The following is a 13,748-nucleotide window of genomic DNA, read 5'->3' as shown; positions in this document are numbered from 1 at the left end:
CCAGCTAGAATGTAAATGGACAGCTGCTCCGTGAGCAGCAGCCAGGGCGAGAAAGGAATGTGTACCTGGAATTCTTGGGGCTTTTGGGTCAGCCACTGACTCTTATCTTTTCATGTGGCCCTTTGGGGTCTCTCTGAAGTCATCCTGGCCACTGAGGACAGAAGAGACTTCCTCGCATGGCACCTCTTCCCTCCCTGCTGCTCTGACCTCTTGGTCACCAGCCTGTCTCAGAGTCTTTCCTCACCCCAGCCCCATTCTCCGTCCTGCATGGTCTGTCCAAAGGGGCTTGTTGGCATGGCTTAGGCTTGCCACCGCCCCTCCTAAGCTGACAGCAGGGTCTCACAGGGCCTTCTGACTCTGTGCTGCATGATGGCACTTCCTTTTAGGGTCCAGAAGCTTCCCTCTTGGAGTTTGGCCTGCTTCCTAATGGCCCTGTTGTCTGTTGGAGGGACAGCTCTCCCATCTAGCTCCCTGGCAGAGCTGGCCTTGACTTCCAGGTCCGCTGCTCACTGAATAAGGAAGTTCAGACACTTGCCTCTGCCATTTCATTCTCTGAGACTCATCCCTTTGTTGCTTCCAGAGCAAGTACCTGCCAGATTCACCTGAAATGAAGAAAACCTCACAAATAAGACTCGTTTTCTTCTGGGTAGATGCAACAATATATGGTCTCACCATTAGTGAGAAAAGCAGTGTCATTTCTGTTGTGAGGGAGCAGTGTCATTTCTGTTTTCCATTCTTTTAGCTCATCGGTCAGTTACAGATTTGTTGAGCACTTACTAGGTTCTGTGGGGATCAGACACACCCACATACACACATGCAGCATGAGAGAGAATTCCTGCTTCTACAGCGTTTTCAATCTTGTTTATTTTTTTATTTTTAATTTTTTTTCAATCTTGTTTAAAGCACGTTTTGCCCCCACGCAACCCTGGAAATTCTTAAAGAATGACACAAAAGGCACTTTTTACCTGTTTTTCACTATTTCTGTTTTTCACTGTTTTTAGTAGATGGCTGAGGTGAGCCCTCAAGGGTTAGACAGGATGTAGGCAGGTAGATGGGGAACAGGACAGCAGGTGGGAGACAACACCCAAAGAGGATAGGGAATGGGAGTGGGAATACATCAGTCTGCCCAGAGTCAGAGGTTTGTTAAGGGGAGAGGTGGTACTTTTTCACCTGCAGAAACACCCAGAAAGGTCAAGAATGCATTTCTGCCCCCAACCCCATCCCCGGTGCATGTGCACCTACACCCCCCCCCCCCCCCCCCGCCAAAAAAATTCTCCTACCATCAGGGGCTTTTCCTTCCAAATTCGAATCCAAATCCATGTCTTGCTTATTTAGTAATGTAGTTACTAACAGTGAGAGAGGCTGGCTGCCCAGGGCACGGACCTGGTCTCAGAACCAGACTGTGGCCTGGGCCTCAGGGCCTCAGGTCAGTGACATGAAGAGCCAGGGCACGGGTTAGAACCCACTCTGATGTTGGTGCTGGGGTATCTTAACTGCTCCTGTGTGACTCTTGGCTGTGGGCCTTGTTCTGGCCATCAGCATCCTTGGGTTCCTTCCAAACCAGGTGTCCCCCCCCCACCCCCTTGTCAACCTGTGAGCACCCCTCAGCTTTTGGCCCAGTTAACTGTTTTCTCATTTGCAACCAAGAACTCTGGCTGCCTCTGGCCTGCTTCTCTCTCTGTGGTCACCCAGGCCTTTCTTGGTCCACATTATCCCAGGCTGAAGATCCTCAGGGGTTCCCCATCTCTTGTGGCACTAACTCTGTCTTTACTGCCCGTGCAATAGGTCAGCCCGCCATTTCTCACCTGGACCAGGATGGGGCTCCCTGTCTCTGGCCCATCTCCTACCCTTTTTGTTTGTAGTAGGACTGGGAGGGGGCCACGGTAACCTCTTATCCCTGGTAGATGCCTGCTTGAGACTTGGATCTTGGGGATCTGTGTCCCTCTTGCATTAATGTTTGGTGCTCAGGAACTCCCCTCAGCTGTCGCCAGCTATCCCCAGCCCTGCAGGAGCTTGGCATCATTCTCTGGGCTCTTTTCTTCTATTCCACCAAACTGTATGCCTTTTCCCACCCTCCTGAGTCTTCCTAGGCGATTGTCTACATAATTCTAGCTCATAAATCCCTCCTCGTGGCTCCTGCCTTCCTTCAAGCATTCCTGGTTTCTCACTGGGACTCCTGGGGGAGAAACTTTGGAATGGAAAGGCCTTCTGGAACCTTGTATGTAAGATCCTAGATAATGGTTGCCACTCCCTGCATGTGGGTCATGCCTCCTCCTGAGAGAAGGTTCCCAGCCTGGCAAATATGGTGGGGCCAAGTGGGGCCGAATGCCCTGCTATCTTGGCTGCTTTCTTCAGGTTGTGCTTGGAGAAGACTCTGGGGTTTACTGAGCACCTGCTACATTCTAGGCATTATTCTAGGTGACTGAGATACATTGCTGAATTAGCACTTTGCCCTCATGGAGCTTGGATTCTGGAGGTGGGGGTGGGGTGGGAGACAGAATAAAAAAAACATTAGGGGCACCTGGGTGGTCAGTGGTTAAGTGTCTGCCTTTGGCTTAAGGCATGATCCCCAGGTCCTGGGATCAAGCCTCGAATTGGGCTCCCTGCTCAGTGGGGAGCCTGCTTCTCCCTCTGCCTATGTCTCTGCCTCTGTGTCTCTCATGAATGAATAAAATCTTAAAAAAAATAAGCATATTAAATGAATTGCATGGTTACATTAGAAGGTACTGTGGAGAAAAAAAAATAGAACAGGATAAGGGGGCTGAAGGGAGAGGATGACTATGATTTTAAAATGCATGGTCATCAGGGGTCTTCTTTAAATGGTGCCACTTGAGCAGACTTGGAGGAGGCCAGGCAGTAAATGCAGGGGCCTTCCAGAGGCAGGAACGGTGGAGTGTGTCTGGAGAGTCCAAATAGGAGCAGAGGAACAGGGCAGAGGACCCGGCTTCCTGCGTGTAGCATCCAGGAAGTCACTGCAGGGCTTTGAGCAGAGGGGGACTCATTCCTTTCCATTTTAGAAGGACTTGTCTGGCTGCTGTGTTAGGAGTAGAGAGTGGAGAGGTGAGGGGGCCGGGGAGAGCAGCTTCCCTGTAGGAGCTTGCGCTGGGTCTCAGGATCCCCCGTGGCAGCAGGTGGAAGAGGGGCAAAGTGGCAGGACTCTGGTTGCCTTCGGGAGCCAGAGGTGGCCGGATTTCCTGCTGGTTCTGATGGGGGCCGTGAGGGAGGAGGAGGAGCCTGGTCTCTGTGAGGTTCTGGCATGTGGGTGGGGTTGGTTTTGGACGCGCAGATGTTTTACACATCTGCTGGGGAGTCACGTCTTGGAGCTGCTGGGAGGTGGGTTAGTTTGGGGGTTCGGGAGAGAGGTCTGGAGAACAAACTTGCCCTTGGGGAAATGGATTTCTCAGTGTGGTGTATCTACAGTATCCCTTCGCCAGCTGTGCACAGGTTAAATTGGAATAAGAAATCGAACACCCTGTGGGATAAGTAGATTTGGAGGACTAAAGTCAGGAGTGAACCCATGAAGTCTCTAATAAACATCATTACATCTCTTAAAATAGCCTGGCGTGTTACAGAAGGATATCAAAATGTCAGTGACAGTGGGAGCTGACTGCATAGTGCTCTGTCCTTACCTTAGAGGTCATGGGTGCTGTGCTGTGAATCCCCAGTTACGATTCCTTGCTTATCAGAAAATGTTCCCTGTGACTGTAGTTTTTCTGAGATGCTTATAAGCACACCTTGTCCTGTTACAGGTAGTAGGTGCCACGCTTCTGGCTCCTGGCTCAGCGCTGGTGATTTCCGTCCCTGGTGTCTTGCCCCTGAGCACGCTTGGGCTCTGGCATGGTCACAGGGATACAGAGAGCTGGGGGACTTGGGGGTGCATGACACTTCGGGGAGCCTCTGCCCCCATAGCACAGCCTTCTCCATGGCCCTGGACACTCTCAAGATGGACCTTGACTTTCCCTAGCCTTCCTTGCGTCCCTGGAGCTGTCATTGGAAAACTGCTCTGCCGGCTGCTTTACCTCTTGGCAAAAAGCTGCCAGTCTGGGGCTCAGTTTCTCTAATTTGAGAGTGGGAGTGGTTTGGGCCGAACTCCTCAATGATGCTGTAAACCTCAGGGAAGCTGGCTCATATATCCCCAAATTTTGCATAACTGGGAAACTCAATACTAGAATGTTCTTTTGGACAGTATTTCCCCAGTTTTCCAGATAATGAGAATCTCCTGGGCTCTTCTTGAGAGCATTAGATGTAGATTCAGACTTAACTAAGCAGTGCTCCCCACCCACAGGGAAAGGCCCAGGAATCTGCATCATTAGAGTACCCCTGGGGGAGGTATTTGAGAGCCCATTGCCCTTGAGTCCTCTCTCCTGCCCAGGTTCTGAGCCAACCAAGAAGAAAAACAATGACTAGGACAAAATGTCACTTCTTCCCTAATAGAGGCTTGGCTGGAGGGTGTTGTGTTAAGTCAGCTAGCCTCAGAGGTCTGCTGATTGAATTCCTGGAATGAGGCTTGTTTGCCTGGAGTCCTGAGCAGAGCCTCCATGGGGCAGAGGCCCTGGAGCAGCACCAGAGCCCTGCCTGCTGCAAAAGCACACTTCCAAAGGGGGAAGGGGGCCATTCCCCCGGATCTGTCAGTCAGAGAAGTTACTTGTCCCTGCAGGTGAAGAGGGAGGAAGGAGAAACAGAGTCCGGGAGTGTGCTTGGGGCCTGTCCCTCCTCCTGGCAGTCAGGAGTGGGAAAAGCCTTCTCCCTCCAAACCCCATCTGATTTGCATGATTAGGAAAATCTGGGCAGTGGTTCCTAGGAGTCCTACAATATTGTCTCTTGTCTCCACTTTTACACTTTCAGGTTTTCTGAGCTAACTCAGCTTCTGTATTTTGGGGTGTGGGCTCCGAAGTGCAGTCAGGTTGTGCACCCACACCTGATGGTGTTTAGATAGGGACCCACCTCACTGAATTATCCCTTGGTGGTCATGCTGGCGATGCCATTGTTTTACACAGACCTGAGCAAGTGGGTTTAATTTTGAAACCACCAAAAAAATTTTTTTGACTTGTGAGCACTTGACCGTGTGTGTGTATGTGTGTGTGTATGTGTGTGTGTGTGTGTGTGTGTATATATATATATATATATATATATATATATATAACCAGGGGGAAAACCTAACCCTCTCTTTCTTTAAATTTTATATGTAAACTTTGATTTTGAAATTATTATGGATTCACAGAGGTTGCAAAAAAATTTGCAGGAGAGTGCCATATGCCCCTCATTTAACTCCTTTAAATTGAAAAAAAGAATTTTTAAGTTACCAAAGGAATATGCAGTGAAATTCTGAATACTCAGAAAAGGGTTTTGAGAAGGAAGAAATTTTTCTTGCATTGATTTTCGTCTGTGAGGTTAGCTGTATGTTTTGGAAAATCTAAAAACAGTATCTGATTATCTGTACTTCGCATCCCTCAAGCCACCAACATGCCTGCCAATTCTCCAGAAGGGCCTCTATAGTGGGCCTGGTCAGTGGGGTACCAGGCAGCATCTCCTCCATGCAGCAGGGGTGCAACTCTATTGATTTTTGAAATTTAGAACATACGTCCTAGGGCACGTGGGGGAAATGGGGAAATTAAATGATCACCGGCCTTCTGCTACTTTCTGGGGGAAGGTTACCTCCTGGAGGGCCTTTTGCCATCCTATGGTGTTCAGCAGTGTTTATGCGGCATAGGACCCGCCTTCGAGCTCTGAGAGAATTGTCCAATATTACAGGTTGCAGAGTTTCACCCTAAGATGCATGAATGGCCAGCTGTACCCTCTTTTGCTAAGCTGAGAAAGGCTAATCCCCCTGCTGTGCTTTCCAGGGGTATGAATATTGGAGACCTCATATCTTGTAGTAACTTTCCTTCTAGAAACTTCTAGAGTCCTAGAACTAAGTGTTCTGTGCTCCTTTGTTTGCTAGTGGTTCTCAAACTTAGGCAAGCATCAGAACCTCCTGGAGGGCTTGTTAAAGCAGAGTTTCTGATTAGGAGGGCCTGGGGTGCATTTCTAACAAGTTTCTAGGTGATGCTCATGCTGTTGGTCTGGGGACCACACTTTAAGAAGCACTGCTCTAAGCAGAGCTGGCCAGTTCAGTTTGTCCCGGATGCACCCCTCCTGCCTTCCTGCTAAGAGTTGCTCTATCATGCTTGTTCTTCACCGCTTCCTTCCTTCCTCCCTCCGGTGGTAGAGAATGTCCTGGTGTGGAATCCAACTTTACGTTGGATTAATTCACACTAAGATGTTGATTCAACGTTGGCGTATCTTTGTGTACTGCTGCGCCCATGGGTGTGTTGCAGGATGCCTCCATGTGGGAGTCTGGACCACCACCTCCCCAGGTAACTTGTGTCTCCCTTCCCTGAGACTAGCTGTAGGTGTCATTATCAAGGTCCATCGGGGTGATGGATCTCAAACTCACAGCCTCTGTGAACAGTGCAGGCCTGCTCGCCTCCCTGTAGCTGTTATTAAAAAACAAAATTTGATGGAGTATCTTGGAAGATTTAACTGGCTTTACTAAATGATTCATGAATTGGGTAGAATCCCATCTAGCAAGTAAAGGGGAGGCTTTGTAGGAAGGGCAGTGGGGAAGGAAAGTCATTAGCAAAAGAAAAGGATTGTTCCAGGCTGGGTGGCTTTTCTCTAGTGGGGAGGGCAGGGGGTCTTGCAGGGCAAAGTGGGGAGGGCAGGAGGTCATGCAGATCACCTCCTCATCCCCTACAGGATGGAAAGGGCCCCTGTGGGAGACTCTTTGGCACTCATTAGAAATTTCCTGACCAACCTTAAGAAGACCTTTCTGGGGGAGGTTGAAACTGCATTTAGATTAGGTGTTAAGCCCTGGTTTGGGGATTTATCCTAAAGGGCACCATTTTGGGCCTGGGTTTTCAATTCAACACTAAAGCCCTTCTCTGGACATTTGCCTCCTGTAGGAGGAATTAGAGGGTGGAGTGCCGAGACTGCATACTTATTATGAATATTTGTTTTGAGTGTGTACTTGGTGAGATTTCTGATACTACTCTGTCAGGTTGCTACAAGGAACAAACTTAGAGGGATGTTCATGGCACTCCCCATGTTGAATTAGTTGTAGGATTATCTGCTCCAACTGTCCGATTTTGCTCTCCTTTCTGTCAAAAGCAGCAGAGGATGGAGGAGAAGTTACTATATTTGTTTCCAAGAGGAAGTGATTATATACGTCACTCCATCCCGCCTCTGCCATCCCACAGTGTCTTCCAGGCACGACTGAGAATTTCGATGGGCCCAGGCAGCAGCCACTGCTGTGAGCATGTGGCTTCTCAGGCAGTTCTTGAGGGAAAGTAAAAGTTTGAAGTCCTGAGTGTGAAATGTGCTTCAGGGTAGGACCTGAAAGTAGAAATGGAAAATAACCAGTGGGAGATCCTACCACCTTTGGGATGCTCTTTAGTCCTTGCTCTTTTTTTATCTCTCTGGTCAGTGACCATATAGGGTCACAGAAGGCTCATGAATTTCCGGTCCCATAAACCTACTTAGTCTGTGCCCTGGTTCTGCCCCATATGAGCTCTACCTTCTACCGTAGGCTCTTGGGTGAGTTGTAGGGTTGGATGTCTCAGCCTGTAAATCTGGGATGATGAAATGTAACTCATGCTATGGGAAGCTCCATAGAAGCAGGCACCACATTCGTTTGGTACTCTGGTGGCATCCCCTGTCCCAGCAGCCATCAGATAGACACCTAGCAGGTGATTCTGCCAGTGGGTGGAGGATTGGGGATGGCCCCAGTAGCTGGTCAGGAGGATTAAGTGAGGTAATGGGTGCATTGAGGGAAGGAAGTGCCCCTATCACGAGTTCTTTCCTCCTCTTCCTCATCTCTAATCTTTGGTTCCTTTTAAAAAGGTGTTTACCTTTTCCACTAACATTTTTTTTAATTAATTTTTTTTTTTTTTTTTGGAGAGAGTGAGAACACTCACAGCGGGGCAGGGTAGAAGAAGGAGAGAGAGAGAATCTTAAGCGGGCTCCATGCCCAGCATGGAGCCCGACGAGGGGCTCAGGGTTCCATCCCATTACTCTGAGATCATGACCTGAGCTGAAATCAAGAGTCAGTTGTTTAACCTACTGAGCCACCCAGGCGCCCCTCCAACATTTTTTTTTTCCCTGCCTATGTCTTAGGCAAGGAGAAGTCTAACCCAACCTCTTTTTTTCTAAACTACACCATTTAAAAATATTAGTTAATGGCTTACCCCTTCTAGGCAAATTTATGGAATCCAGTGGCTTAATGTTTTTTTCCTCTGACAGGAGGGCTCACCTTTCCAGCCTACCGCTAGTAATTGTTACAGTTTTACATTTCCGGGGGTCCACATTTGTTTGATTTCTCTCCCTTATGAGGATGTAAGGCTCCTAGGAATGGGGCCCATGATTCCTTCAGGACACGTAGCCGACTCTTAAAATAACAGTTGAGTTTCTGGCTCGTATTTAAGTTTATGCTTCACCGTGTAATTTGCTGTCATTCTTGTGTTTAGCTGGTTTATCCTTAATTCTGTATCTTGGTTGTTTGCTTTTCTATCCCTAAGTGCCCTCCCTCGCAGAGCCTCGGTGTTATAAGCTTCCCAGAATCTTACCAGGGTTGCATTCACATTGTCCCGGCAGTATGCTCCTTCCCACATGTGCTTGGTACTTTCTGCAACACAGACACAATAATCTGTAGGATGCAGAATCAAACCCTGCTCTTTGGGTATTGAGAATTTCTGAGGTTCTGCTTTTGGAAGCTCGGAAAGGGAACTTTACCCCTCCGACTGACAATAGGACATTGCTGGTTCCTCTGTTGCAGGACTCTGTCATGTGGTCATTCAAGGATGTGGCTGATCCTTGGAGGTCAGGGTCACGTTGTACTAAAGCATCTACGGGACCTTGCATGGTTGCCGGTCTGAAGAGGGCACCCCATAGATGTCTATGGAGTGGAATTGAAATTGCCATGGTGTAGGGTCAAGAAGCACGTAGTACACTTGTGAGATGAGTGAGGTGACCAGAATCTTGCAGGCAGAGAATAGAGTTAGAAGGTGGAATTAAGTAGGCTAACACCTAGCGGGTAGTAGAGAAATGAATTTCAGTCACCTCTCTTTTGATATCTCTAAGTACATTATTTTTAAAGATCACATGAGAATAAATACTTCCTAACCAAATGCTGTAGTTTTAATACTTTGTTGAAGTGAGGGAAATGAAAATCTCAGGAGAGCCCTAGGCTCGGGCAGAGCAGGTGGTCTTGGTGTGACACCTGCTCTGTGTCTTTCTTGCTCCAAACAGACACACATCTTGCTTCTTCTTCTCTCAGCTGTTTGCCCAGCTAACACAAGGTCAACCAGGCAATTCTTTGTGGAGGAGCAGAGAACTTTTATTTCACAGAGTATTTTGAAAATACTGATGTCCCTGGGACATATATAATGCAACTGATCTTAATTCACATCTAAGTTGTACAGAAGTGCTTCCTTTTGGTTGGACATTTTCACAGGGGTGTTGAGAGAGGGGGGAAAAGTCAAGAGGCTAGGGTCCCCCCCAAGACAGACCTGGTCTTTTCACAATGACAAAGACTGACCTCAGTGCTGACAATCTTTTTCTCTTTGTTTATTTTCTTATTTATCAAAAATGTTAAATTTGATATACAGAAGGTTTTCTTTTTAAAATTTCAATCAGCACATATGACTTTTTACATAAAGTCCCAGATTAACGAAAGACTTTTACCACGCGGAAGTTTTCAAAGATATGGAAATTGAATACATTTTCACCTTTTAGCACGTGTCACTGAATTATAGAAGCTGTTATTCTAGAACGAAAGAGTGTGAGATACTTTGGACACTGCAGCCCTGTCAGAATTTGTAAATATTTATTTTTAAAAGCTGCTGTTTGGGGCATCTGGGTGGCTCAGCAGTTGAGCATCTGCCTTTGGCTCAGGTCGTGATCCCTGGGTCCTGAGATCGAGTCCCACATCGGGCACCCTGTAGGGAGCCTGCTTCTCCCTCTGCTTGTGTCTCTATGTCTCTCTCTCTGTGTCTCTCATGAATAAATAAATACAAAAAAAAAAAAAGCTGCTGTTCTTGGGGCGCCTGGGTGGCTTAGTTGGTTAAGCTTCTGCCTTTGGCTCAGGTCATGATCCCAGGGTCCTGGGATTGAGCCCCATCTCCTGCTCCCTGCTCAGCGGGGAGCCTGCTTCTCCCTCTCACTCTGCTGCTCCACCCTGGTTGTGTGCATGAGCTCTCTCTCATGATCTCTCTTTCAAATAAATAACATCTTAAAAAAAAAAAAAAGCTGCTGTTCTTTTATTTACATCACTGGGAAATCGTTTTGGAAACCCTGCTCTTAAGGGAAAGAGACCTAGGGTGGATGGAGCATGACTTCACTGAGAAATAGTAGTTTAGGAGAGTATCGGGGTTGTGGGGGTGGTCTACCCTAGAAGGTAAAAGCCCATGCTTTGTATCCAGACTGCCGGGCTTCAAGTCCCAGCTCACCACTTTGGACAAGCCACTCAAGTCTCTCTGAGCCTTGGTAGCTTCTTACTCTGTAAAATGGGCATAAAAATGGTATTTGCTCCAAGGGTTGTTGGAAGGATTATTTGAGTTAATACAGTTAAAGGTTCAGTTAAGCAGAACGTAACGACTGAATGTGTTTTTAACTGCACTTTTTTTTTTTTTAATTTTTATTTATTTATGATAGTCACAGAGAGATAGAGAGAGGCAGAGACACAGGCAGAGGGAGAAGCAGGCTCCATGCACCGGGAGCCCGACGTGGGATTCGATCCTGGGTCTCCAGGATCGCGCCCTGGGCCAAAGGCAGGCGCCAAACCGCTGCGCCACCCAGGGATCCCTTAACTGCACTTTTTTGTGGTAAAGCTTATTCAGAAAACTAAAAAGGGTACGGCAGTCCTCACCAAGTGATAGGACTCAGAGGGTTCCCAGACTTGGAGGTAGAATTCAAAGGGGCAGGGAAGGAAAGGAGGGCCAGGTCGTAGCCCTGAGGGAAGGGAAGTGAGGACGCTGGGCCGGTTGGCAGCCCTCTGCTCCTGTGGGTCAGTCGGCTTCCCTGGCACTGTCTGGTGCATCAAGCAGGAGTCTCTGACCTATGTGGAGGAGAATCCTTCTTCACTCTTGGGATGGCAGAGAGCAGCCCCTACACCACAAGGCTAATTCCTGGAAACAAGAGCCCCTAGCTCAGCTTGACTGTCACACAAAGGAATACTCAGTGTGGTTTAAAAAAAAGAATGGGAAGTTTTGTTAAGTCTTTCTTTAGAAGACATGATAGAATATTTTTCCTTGTGGAGATGCTAGTGTTCTTTCTGGAAATGAAGTTGATGTTTTAGTAACTACTACTAAAGACAAAAGTTCATTTTCATGCAGAAAATGTGATGAAGCCCCCAAAACTACAACTCAGCTTTGATGACCAAAAGAGGTGTAAGATACCTGAGCCTGTGGGTGAGGACAAGCTTGTAGGCAGTGCTGCTTTCCCAGGTGGGAAATGTTATTCTTCAAAAGCTGTAAAGCTAACTTAATAAATTCTCAAACTTTGCCCCAAGTTGTGTGTGTATATGTGTGTATGTGTGTATGTTTTAAATCAAGCTTACTCTACATAGGAAGGGTGAATGTGATATTGATGTTAGCATATTGCCCTTTTTGGCTGCATCATTTAGTTTTGTACGTTGAACAAGACTTTTCTTGTGTATTCTTGTCTCTGGCCGAAAAGTGAAAGAATGTGTGGGCCCGTAAGAGAAGAGAAGATGGACACCTGGGTGGCTCAGTCAGTTGTGTCCGACTCTTGATTTCAACTCAGGTCATGATCTTGGGGTCCTGGGATCGAGACCCACATTGGGCTCTGTAGTCATATATGCACCTATATGTGTGCATAAAGTTCTTTTGAAATGGGAGAAAGGGTGTTTGCAGTTATTTGTGTATATGCTATAAAATCACAAAGGCTGAAAACTGATTAAAACAATAGCCAATCAGTCACAGACTCCAACTTTTTGTAAGAATGACCAACATCCCAGCCCTGGCATGAGGCCTTCCTTAACCTCATTGAGGGAATCCAGAAATACCCAATTTAAGTAGAGGATCAAACAGAAAAAGGAGCCCCTCCACCAAACCTGTCCATCCTCCACCGTGCTACTACTATATTTATCTTCCTAATAACACAACCACGTGTTTCTCCCTATTTACAAACCTCTGCTGACCTTTACTGCCTACAGAAACAAGTCAGAACCCCTCAGTGTAACAGAGAAGGTCTCTTGTAGTATGAGCCCAACCTAACCCCTCCATTTTGCCCAAGCAGGACTTCATGTTCTACTGCACAGTACTGCTCACTGTTCTCTAAAATGCTCTCAGAATTTTACCTCTCCATTTTTACATTTGATATTCTCTTCTTTCCTCATCATCTTCTTTATTTGAACTGATTCTATTCACCCTTCAAAACACAGCCTCCCATGATCCAGGTCTTCCTTGACTCACATGCATGGAGGTATGCCTCTGCAGTCCGGGAGTACAGAGCATCTGCTCACACCTCTGCTAGATCTGTGTCTCCCATGACATCTGCCTCCTCCTCTGGATCAGACTCCTGGAATGCAGGCGAGGTGCCTTGGTCAACAGCCAGTCTCCAAGGCCTGGCCTTGTTTCTAACACCGAACAGGTCCCCAATGAAGAAAGTGCAGGAACAGATCTCCCACCTGCCTCTTCTCTCCCTCAGGGGAAAGTCCATGTAAGCTGGTGGGTTGTGGGGCAGGTCACTTAGCCTGGCTCACCTTCCCTTGCAAAACAAGGACCATGATTATATCGAACCTTTCTTTATAGACTCTTACAAGGATCAACACAGACGGATTACGAAAGTCATTCTGAAAGAATCCTAATTCTTCAACATAAGGTATTCAGATTCTAATATCCTAACTGCAGACTTTAAGATCAACTGAAACCATCTTTTGACCCTATTAAAGTGTCCTCAATCTTTTCCTTTATTTTTTTAGAGAGAAAGGGAAGGGGGAGAAAGGCATGTGGAGAAAGAAAATCCCAAGCAGACACATATAGGTGCATTTTAAATGAGGTTGATTGAAATTTATTCACTTTTTTTTTTTAAAAGAAATTTTAACAAGGGACTTACACTCCCAATGCTGAGATCAAGACCTGAGAGATTAAAGAGTTGGATGCTTAATCAGCTGAGCCACCCAGGTGCCCCTAAAGAAATTTCTTGAATTAGATTCCCTGGTGCATCTGAAACTATAGCTGGGAGCTACCAACATGATAGTCCTTCCCACAGACTTAGTACAAAGTGTTTTTCCAGATCATGGAAGCCACATAATGGAAGCCAAAGACATTTCCCAGATGTAGCAAAGCAGCTGGTGTTTTCATCATTCAGTAATTTGTTTCAACTGTGTATTGGATGCTGTGCTTGGCCCTGGGGAAACAAAAATAAAATTATTCATGGTCACTGCCTCCAAGGGACAGGCTTATTAGTCAAAAAAGACTTACTCTGTAGTTAAATTAATAGAGCTAGTAAGTAGAATGGTGGTTGCCAGGGGCTGGAGGAGGAGAAGATGTGGAGTTGTTTGATGGGTGGAATTTCAGCTTTGCAAGATGAGAATAGTGCTGGAGGTTGGTTGCACAAGAGTGTCAATGTACTTAACATGACTGCAGTATACACTTAGAAATGGTTAAGATGGTAAATTTTATATGGTGTGCATTTTAACCACAGTTAAAAAAATGCTTTGTGTATATGTGTGCATGTAACTTAATTCT

At 46.8% G+C, this 13,748-nt stretch overlaps 1 protein-coding gene across 1 annotated transcript in view; it reads left to right on the top strand.

Moving 5' to 3' along the window:
• RYR2 (ryanodine receptor 2) overlaps positions 1-13,748 on the top strand; it is a 721,805-nt gene that overhangs the window by 46,334 nt on the left and 661,723 nt on the right. The window lies entirely within an intron of this gene.

The sequence above is a fragment of the Vulpes vulpes genome, chromosome 4 (genome assembly GCF_048418805.1).
Source record: "Vulpes vulpes isolate BD-2025 chromosome 4, VulVul3, whole genome shotgun sequence".
NCBI lineage: Eukaryota > Metazoa > Chordata > Mammalia > Carnivora > Canidae > Vulpes > Vulpes vulpes.
Note: the sequence above shows the minus strand (reverse complement) of the source record. Positions and strands in the feature narration are given on the sequence as shown.